The sequence below is a fragment of the Anomaloglossus baeobatrachus genome (genome assembly GCF_048569485.1).
Source record: "Anomaloglossus baeobatrachus isolate aAnoBae1 chromosome 5 unlocalized genomic scaffold, aAnoBae1.hap1 SUPER_5_unloc_24, whole genome shotgun sequence".
In the NCBI taxonomy this organism is placed as follows: domain Eukaryota; kingdom Metazoa; phylum Chordata; class Amphibia; order Anura; family Aromobatidae; genus Anomaloglossus; species Anomaloglossus baeobatrachus.
In genome coordinates this window covers 225,959-235,225 of record NW_027441800.1, presented here as the reverse complement: position 1 = coordinate 235,225, position 9,267 = coordinate 225,959, and positions in this window count along the sequence as shown.

Below are 9,267 nucleotides of genomic sequence, written 5' to 3'. Positions count from 1 at the left end.
TGTGTGTGTAGGGGGTGATGAGGGTTGTATTGTGTGTGGGGGGAGGGGTAATGGAGGGTGCATTGTATTCTGTGTGGGGAAGGGTAATGAGGGGTGCATTGTATTGTGTGTGGGGGAGGGTTAATGGAGGGTGCATTGTATTCTGTGTGGGGAAGGGTAATGAGGGGTGCATTGTATTGTGTGTGGGGGAGGGTTAATGGGGGGTGCATTGTATTGTGTGTGGGGGAGGGTTAATGGGGGGGTGCATTGTATGTGGGGGGAGGGGTAATGGGGGGGTGCATTGTATTCTCTGTGTGTGTGTGTGTGTGTGTGTGTGAGAGGTGATGTGGGGTGCATTGTGTGTGAGGTGATGTGGGGTGCATTGTGTGTGTGTGTGAGGTGATGTGGGGTGCATTGTGTGTGTGTGTGTGAGGTGATGTGGGGTGCATTGTGTGTGTGTGTGTGTGTGTGTGTGTGTGAGATGATGTGGGGTGCATTGTGTGTGTGTGTGTGTGTGTGTGTGTGTGTGGTGATGTGGGGTGCATTGTGTGTGTGTGTGTGTAAGAGGTGATGTGGGGTGCAGTGTGTGTGTGTGTGGGGGGCTGCATTGTAGTGTGTGGTGATGTGGGGTGCATTGTGTGTGTGTAGGAGGTGATGTGGGGTGCATTGTGTGTGTGTGTGTGTGTGTGTAGGGGGTGCATTGTAGTGTGTGTGTGTGTGTGTGTGTGTGTGTGTGTGTAGAGGGTGCATTGTAGTGTGTGTGTGTCAGAGCTGTTTGTGTAAGAAGCAGTACTGTGTGTGTGTATATATGAATTAGAGCAGTCTGTGCGCCCCCCCCAGAACTATATGGGTCCCCCAGAGCGCTATGTCACCCATCGCAGTAATGAGTACACCACCAGAGCTGTTTGCCACTCCAGTAACGTCTATGCCCCCTGCCCCTCCTGTGATGTATATACAGCAGTGCTGTCAGTGTGCAGTCATGTGTGTTAGTGACAGCCATCGTGAAACAGCCACATGTCCTGAAGGAGCTGGACGGAAACAAGCGGGAGAGGTGAGTGAGGCTGCTGGCGACTTCCCCATATTAATACCTGTAAAGGCTCATGCACACGTAACTGCTGAATATTCTGCAGCGATTTGACAGCACATGTGCGCGTCAAATCGCTGCAGAAACACTGCATAATGGATGCAGTTTTTCTGTACAGAAAATCCGATTTCATGCGCTATGGCTGCTTCCCCCACCATAGACAGAGCGGGAGCTGCATCCATAGCGCACGGAATAATTGACATGCTCATTTTATGAACGCACAGATTTGGGTCAACATTTTAGCACCCAAATCGCTGCGTTCATAAAAGCTACGTGCGCGCGTATCATGCACAATCTACATAGCTTGTATAGGGGACGCAGAACGCATGCATTTACACTGCAGTGCTATACGCAGTGTAAATGCATGGAATTACACAACGTGCGCACGACCCCTAATGCGTCTGTGTCTGCATATATGTCAGTGTATATGACTGTGCATATATTTGTCTGTTTATATGTATTTTTCTGAATTTGTCTTCAAATATGTATATGTATGCCTGTATGTGTATGTGCGTGTCTGTGTGTGGATGGGGTCCACTGAGACTCTTTCACCCGGAGGCCACAAAAACCTGGAGCCGGCCCTGGCTGCCTTAACATTGGGATCAGTAAAAAATGTGAGTAAAGCTTTACACGCTACAATATATCTAACGATGTGTCACGTCGTAAGTGACGCACATCCGGCATCGTTAGTGATATTGTAGTGTGTGACAGCTACGAGCGACCCTGATTGTGCGTTAAAACGTTGATCGCTGACACGTCGTTCATTTTCTAAAAATTGAACGTCTGGTTGTTCATCGTTCTTGAGGCAGCACACATCGCTCCGTGTGATACCCCGGGAACAATGAACTGCAGCTTACCTGCGTACTGCCGGCAATGCGGAAGGAAGGAGGTGGGCGGGATGTTTACGCCCCGCTCATCTCCGCCCCTCCGCTTCTATTGGCCGGCCGCTGTGTGACGTTGCTGTGACGCCGAATGTCCCTCCCACTCCAGGAAGTGGATGTTCGCTGCCCACAGCGAGGTCGTTTGGAAGGTACGTGTGATGGGGGTAATCGTTTGTGCGACACGGGCAACAAATTGCCTGTTCCGCACATATGATGGGGGCGTGTGTGATCGCATACGAGATCGAAATGTGTAAAGCAGCCTTAACTCTACTTTCCGTGTATAAGTGACGGCTGTGAGTGATCCTGGACTGTGTCTGTATTGTACTGTGTATATGTGACGGCTGTGAGTGATCCTGGACTGTGTCTGTATTGTAGTACTGTAAATCTGAATGTGGCAGAACAGGATAAATGTTCATTGGATTTCTATCTAAATGCTACAGTTCGCGCTCTACTATTATGGCTAAAAATGTTAACGTTATGGGGCCCCCACCAGATTTTCTGCCCAGGGGCCCCCACCAACCTTAATCCGGCCCTGAATACAACACAGTACAATACAGTACATTACCATAAAAAAACAATTAAAAGCTTCCAATAACTTAGCTACTTACTCATATTGTACATAAACATTTAACAAATAGGAATCTGAAATATAAGGGAGGTGAGGAAGGGAAGAGAAAGGTAGGGAAGGAAATCTTTATTAGGGAAGAGGTAAAGAGCAGGAAGGAGAGGGAAATCCCTTAAAAAGGGAAAGATGACAAGCATCTAAACATCTACAATTACATTATAATTCAGTTCTTGGATAAGTCGTGCTAAATATTAGTGCATAGAGTAAGTAGCGGAGGATTATGTAAAGTCTTGAATATAACTTTCTAAAGGTAGAGTACGGTATAGTATATTCCTTGGAGAAAGGTCAACAGCTAGAAGGGGATAAAAAGTCAGGTTAGTAATACATATCAAGCAATATTTAGCTCACAATGTTTATTACGCTTGCCCAGGTCGAGATTAAACCTCAACTCTGGGGGAAGAGAGTCCGGCCTTTAGGTAAAACGAACAGTTCCTGAATTAAGGTCCTTAGTCCACCATTAAATGAAGAAGTACTAAAGGATATTCCAAGAAAGAGTAGTAGTTCCAAAGTATAAAGTTAGTGGTGGAGTATCCATTGTAATCCTACAGTAGCCTTATAACTGGTAGATCCAGTAGGGCTGAAAGATTTAGTATTCCTTTCAGTAAAAACTCCTAAGATCAAGGTCCATATTTTAAGACTACAACTGATCAGAGACCATGTAAAAAGAATTCTTAATCAAGTGGAGCAGATATGATGGCCATTCTGATCAATGTTTATGTTAAAGCGTTGAAGTAACTGAAATCCTTCCTCCGGTGATGAAACAAAGAAGGACTTGTTGTTTAAACATAGTTTGATAGTTGCGGACTGTGACCATTTATATTTTATTCCACTGTTGATAAGTTCTTTTGTGAAGCCCTAAGGCTATGTGCGCACAGTGCATTTTTTGCGGCATTTTTGCGCGTTTTTCAGGCTCAAAACTACATGACTTTGCTTCCCCAGCAAAGCCTATGAGTTTTCATTTTTGCTGTCCACACACAACTTTTTTTTTAAGCTGTGTTTTTGAGCTTAAAAAAAATGGACATGTCAATTCTGTCCAGCATTTTTCTGCGTTTTCCCCCCATGAAATGCATTAGAAAAACACAGTAAAACGCAGAGATCAAAAACGCAGCAAAACGCAGCCAAAAACGTAGCAAAACGCGATAAAAACGCATGCATTTTACCATCGCGTTTATTGCACGTTTTTGCAGCGGGTGCGTTATTGTGCATTTTTAGCGGCTTAAAACGCAGCGTCAAAAAAACGCAGCGTGCGCACATAGCCTTAGAAAGTTTCCTAGCTTGTAAAATTGACTTACAAAGGTCTTTGAATAATGAAATCGAGTCGAAAGGTCTTGGGAGCTTCATTGAGTTTCTTGTTAGTGACAGCAATTTTTTCCTTGCGAAGAGAGAGGAGAAGGTGACGATTATATCCCTTGGGGTCTCCTTGGGGAGGTAAGAAGGTTTTGGAATTCTATAGGCATCAGACACAAGTTTGTTATTTGAAAGATCTGGTATCAGTGTGCTTGTCATTGTCTTAAGGTAATATTTTAAGTCCGTTGGGATTACCGATTCTGGAACGCCTCTTATTTTCAGATTTTTTCTTCTAACATAATCCTCAGAATTTGCCGTTTGCATTTTTAAAGTTGAAATGTCTTTACGTATTAAATTGATGAAATTATTTAAATCTTCTTTTTCTTGTTGTATAACCAGAATTGCATTATCCATATTTTCAGTTTTCCTTTGGATATTATTGATTTCCTTAGATAAACCTGTAATCTGTAGGACACATATTTGTTTGATAGAGGCCAGCATTTCATTGAATATTTTCTTAGCAGATAATTCTGTGATGTGGGTGTCTGAGCAGTCGGCATCATCACAGTCCAGTATTATTGAATCCACAGTACAATCGCTTGGAGGGTAATTACCATCCTCAGCAGACAATCCTGATATATAAGTGTCCGGAGAGTTGACATCGTCTTTTGTACAATTGCTTGAGGTTTCATTATAATTTTCAGTAGACAGTTCTAAAACGTGTGTCTGTGCAGTAGGTATCATGACAATCCAATATTTTAGAGTCTTTTGTACTATTGCTTGAAGGGGAATTAAAATCCTTACCAGACAATTCAGAAATATGGGTATCTGGGCTGTAGGCATCATCACAATCTAGTATTTTAGAGTCATCCGTAATGGAGTCTTTGTCTGGGTTGATGATACGCTAAAGGCTACTTTACACACTGCGATATCGGTCCCGATATCGCTAGTGTGCGTACCCGCCCCCATCTGTTGCGCGACACGGGCATATCGCTGCCCGTGCCGCACAACATCGCCCAGAGCCGTCACACATACTTACCTGTCCGGCGACGTCGCTGTGACCGGCGAACCGCCTCCTTTCTAAGGGGGCGGTCCGTGCGGCGTCACAGCGACGTCACTGAACCGCCGCCCAATCGCAGCGGAGGGGCGGAGATGAGCGGGACGTAACATCCCGCCCACCTCCTTCCTTCCGCATAGCGGCCGGGAGGCAGGTAAGGAGATGTTCCTCGTTCCTGCGGCTTCACACACAGCGATGTGTGATGCCGCAGGAACGAGGAACAACCTCGTTACTGCTGAAGTAACGATAATTGGGAATGGACCCCCATGTCGCCGATTATCGATTTTTCACTGTTTTGCAACGATGCAAAATCGCTAATCGATGTCACACGCAACGGCATCACTAATGCGGCCAGATGTGCGTCACGAATTCCGTGACCCCAACGACTCCGCATTAGCGATGTCGTAGCGTGTAAAGCCCGCTTTAATTGTATTGCGTATGTTTTTGAGATGTTTATCTATATTGTTCTGAAAGGCTTTACATAACTTTATTAAATATGATCTGGTGATTGGAGAGTTAAGGCCGCTTTACACGCTACAATATATCTAACGATATGTCGTTGGGGTCACGTCGTTAGTGCGCACATCTGGCTTCGTTTGACATATCGTAGCTTGTAACACAAATGAGCGACTGTGAACGAGCAAAAATACTCACCTTATCGTTGCTCATTGACGTGTCGCTCATTTTCAAAAAATCGAACGTCTTTCTGTGCTTTGGTTGTTCATCATTCCCGAGGCAGCACAAGTCGCTCCATGTGACACCCCGGAAACGATGAACTGCAGCTTACCTGCGGCCGCCGGCAATGCGGAAGGAAGGAGGTGGGCGGGATGTTTACGTCCCGCTCATCTCTGCCCCTCCGTTTCTATTGGCCGGCCGCTGTGTGACATTGCTGTGACGCCGAACGTCCCTCCCCCTTCAGGAAGAGGATGCTCGCCGCCCACAGCGAGATCGTTCGGGAGGTAAGTACGTGTGACGGCGGTTACCGAGTTTGTGCGACACGGGCAACAAATTGCCCGTATCACACAAACGATGGGGGCGGGTGCGATCGCACATGCGAACGCACGATAAATTGATACGTGTAAAGCAGGCTTTAGAAGCAGGGATATTACTTAATGATAGTCTTTTTCCCATAAGAAACATTTGAACTCATAAAGCTGTCTCCTGTGAATTGAAGATTCTCAGAGCTGTTAGATGCAGTTGCATTTCCTTCAGATTCATCAACTGGTGAAGGTGTGGAAATTTCCCCATTAGTCTTGGGTTCCTCTATGTTAGCTGCATCAGATATATTAGTGTGGTAAATTAGTTTTGTATGTTTGTCGTCTTCTTCTGAAGTTACCCTTGCAGGAAGAAAAGGAGCTATCTCCTGTAGATGACAGCCCATCCAGTGGTCCTCTCCTTGTATTTGAACACTATCATTATTTTCCTCATGGGAGGGTGAAGCTATTTTGATCTCCGCATCTTTTATACCTGCAGCCGCTGACTTGTGTTTTTGTATATCTATTTCCTGAGGCAGGGGTGTTGTAGGCTTGGAAGGAGATAGTACTGAGCCTCTTGGTGGATTTTGTCTCCAGGGTATCTTATAATCCTGGTTTTGGGTAAGTACAGCAGGTTTTTCTGTTTTGCGTTGACTGCACTTCTGTTCCAATGTTATCGATTAGGTATCTGTGTTACATGCTGTGGAGGTGGACCAAGACTTCCTTACAGGCATTAGATGAGAGCCCAATTTTTGCAAGTGCAGGAGGGTCCGAAGGGTTATGCCCTAAAAATTCTATTTCCTGAGGCAGGGGTGTTGTAGGCTTGGAAGGAGATAGTACTGAGCCTCTTGGTGGATTTTGTCTCCAGGGTATCTTACAATCCTGGTTTTGGGTAAGTACAGCAGGTTTTTCTGTTTTGCGTTGACTGCACTTCTGTTCCAATGTTATCGATTAAGTATCTGTGTTACATGCTGTGGAGGTGGACCAAGACTTCCTTACAGGCATTAGATGAGAGCCCAATTTTTGCAAGTGCAGGAGGGTCCGAAGGGTTATGCCCTAAAAATTTAGATGCTTGTAAGGGGTACTTTAAACGCTGCGATATCGGTACCGATATCGCTAGAGAGCGTACCCGCCCCCGTCGGTTGTGCGTCACAGGCAAATCGCTGACCGTGGCATACAACATCGCTAACACCTGTCACACGCACTTACCTGCCTAACGACGTCGCTGTTGTCTGTGAATCGCCTCCTTTCTAAGGGGGTGGTTTGTGCGGCGTCACAGCGACGTCACACGGCAGCCGTCCAATAGCAGAGGAGGGGCGAAGATGAGCGGCTGGAACATGCCGCCCACCTCCTTTCTTCATCATTGCCGGTGCACGGAGGTAAGGAGATATTCGTCGCTCCTGCGGTGTCACACATAGCGATATGTGATGCCACAGGAACGACAAACAGCATTGCTACTCACCAGACAATGATATTTGTTGTTTGGACGACCTCTCCAACACCAACGATTTTTACCACTTTTGCGATCGTTGAAGGTCGTTCGTGCGTGTCACATACTGCGATGTCGCTAATGATGCCGGACACCGTAACCCCGACGATAAATCGTTAGCGATGTCGTGTGTAAAGTACCCCTAACTGCGTGCTTTTGTCATTTTGATGAGGCACAAGAGGGGTATTTGTTTTATGTGTAGTGTTTCTTCTATTTAAGGTGGTTTTATTATTTTTCCAAACCCTAGGCATTTTCTTTAATTTGCTCAGTACCACTTATGTTAATGAAGTACTCTTTAGGCTACTTTCACACATCCGGTTTGAGCACTGCGGCTCAATCCGGCTGTGAAAACTATGCAACGGATGCGGCGAAAACACCGCATCCTTTGTATAAGTTTTTACATGCTGCCCGTCCGTTTTTTTCCGGTTGCGGCATGCTACTGAGCATGCGCAGTGGAAAAAACCGCATGCGGCGAGCGGATGCGTTTTTTTCCGCATCGCGCCGCATCCGGCCTCCATAGGTATACATTGAAAAATGCGCCGCAGCGGCAGGATGCGGCGCGATGCGGTGTTTTTTGCCGGAGCAAAAAACGTTGCAGGGAACGGTCGATCCGGCCGCGGCATCGGCTAAATCTGCCGCATGCGGCAAAAACCGGACCGAACGCAAGCCCCTGCGGCACAATACGGCACTAATGTAAGTCTATGCAAAAAAAAACGCAACCGGCGTTACAAAAGCCGGTTGCGGTTTTTCTGCAGAACGCCGTATTGTGCCGCAGAGCAAAAATCCGGATGTGTGAAAGTAGCCTTAGTTATCTATATAACTTATTTGGAGGTAGAGCAGGCATTCAGAACATACAGGTCTGCTCAGGTTCCTCACAGGTAAGGAGCCTCCTGTAGATAAGAGGATTTCTTCAGTTGTCTCAATCAGAACAGCCTCCACTGAGGATCCTATAAGTACGGCACCACAGATCCACTGCCATGTTACAGCAGCAGGTATAGTGTGTGAGGAGTAACCATGGCAACCTCAGCACAGCAGCCCGGCCTCTTCCTCACACCCTGGATGCTGTTCAGTCACAAATTCCTTAATGACAATTTATTAGGAGCTTCTTATTCTTTTGGTGTGAAATTAATAAAACTTTTATGTGCTTGAGCTTGGTGACCGAGTGATTTATTTGGTGTTACAGTCCTCACGTACTCTGTGATGACAGGAGTCCAGGGATATCAGCGGAGCTGCAGCTTCCCTCACTGCCTGGAAAGATGATTGATATCTAATCTTTTCCTTATCAGAAACAGTTGGTTTTAGGGTCTTCAGATCCCCCAACAGTGAATCAAAGATTAGCAGTAGTGAGTTTCTCCTATATGGTCCCCGAGGACCAATTCATTGGGGGAATCAGTAGTCTTCAGTGCTTTCGCTTTCAGGGGACTCCCAGGCCTAGAATTGTGTCACAGACCTGCCGGGAATAACTCCCTATATCTTTCTTATCTACCTCAGGAAATTGATGAGGCTAGTCTCTAAATGATCACAGGATATTCCTATGTCTGATGAAAAAGAATTTGATCAGTGTTTTCTTCTTTGGGTAGATTTATTTGTCGCTTGAACTTACTGACTCATAGAGCTCGTTCACCTAGCGTCCATCTTGAATGGCCGCAGACCACGCCCCCTTCAGGATTTTGCTATATGAAGTAAAGGCAGTGCCATTCTGGCACTAGGATGCTGTATCCCAAGCAATGCCCAGGGTTCATTAACCAATGCACCCTGCATTTTAAGCTGTTGGGTCAATCGTTTTCTTCAGACCAGTCCAAAGTGGTGTTTCTGATTTCGCACCTTGGTGGAGAAGCTGTCTCCTGGGTCTGTACCTTGTGGGGAAAAAATGACCCAATTACTACTGACC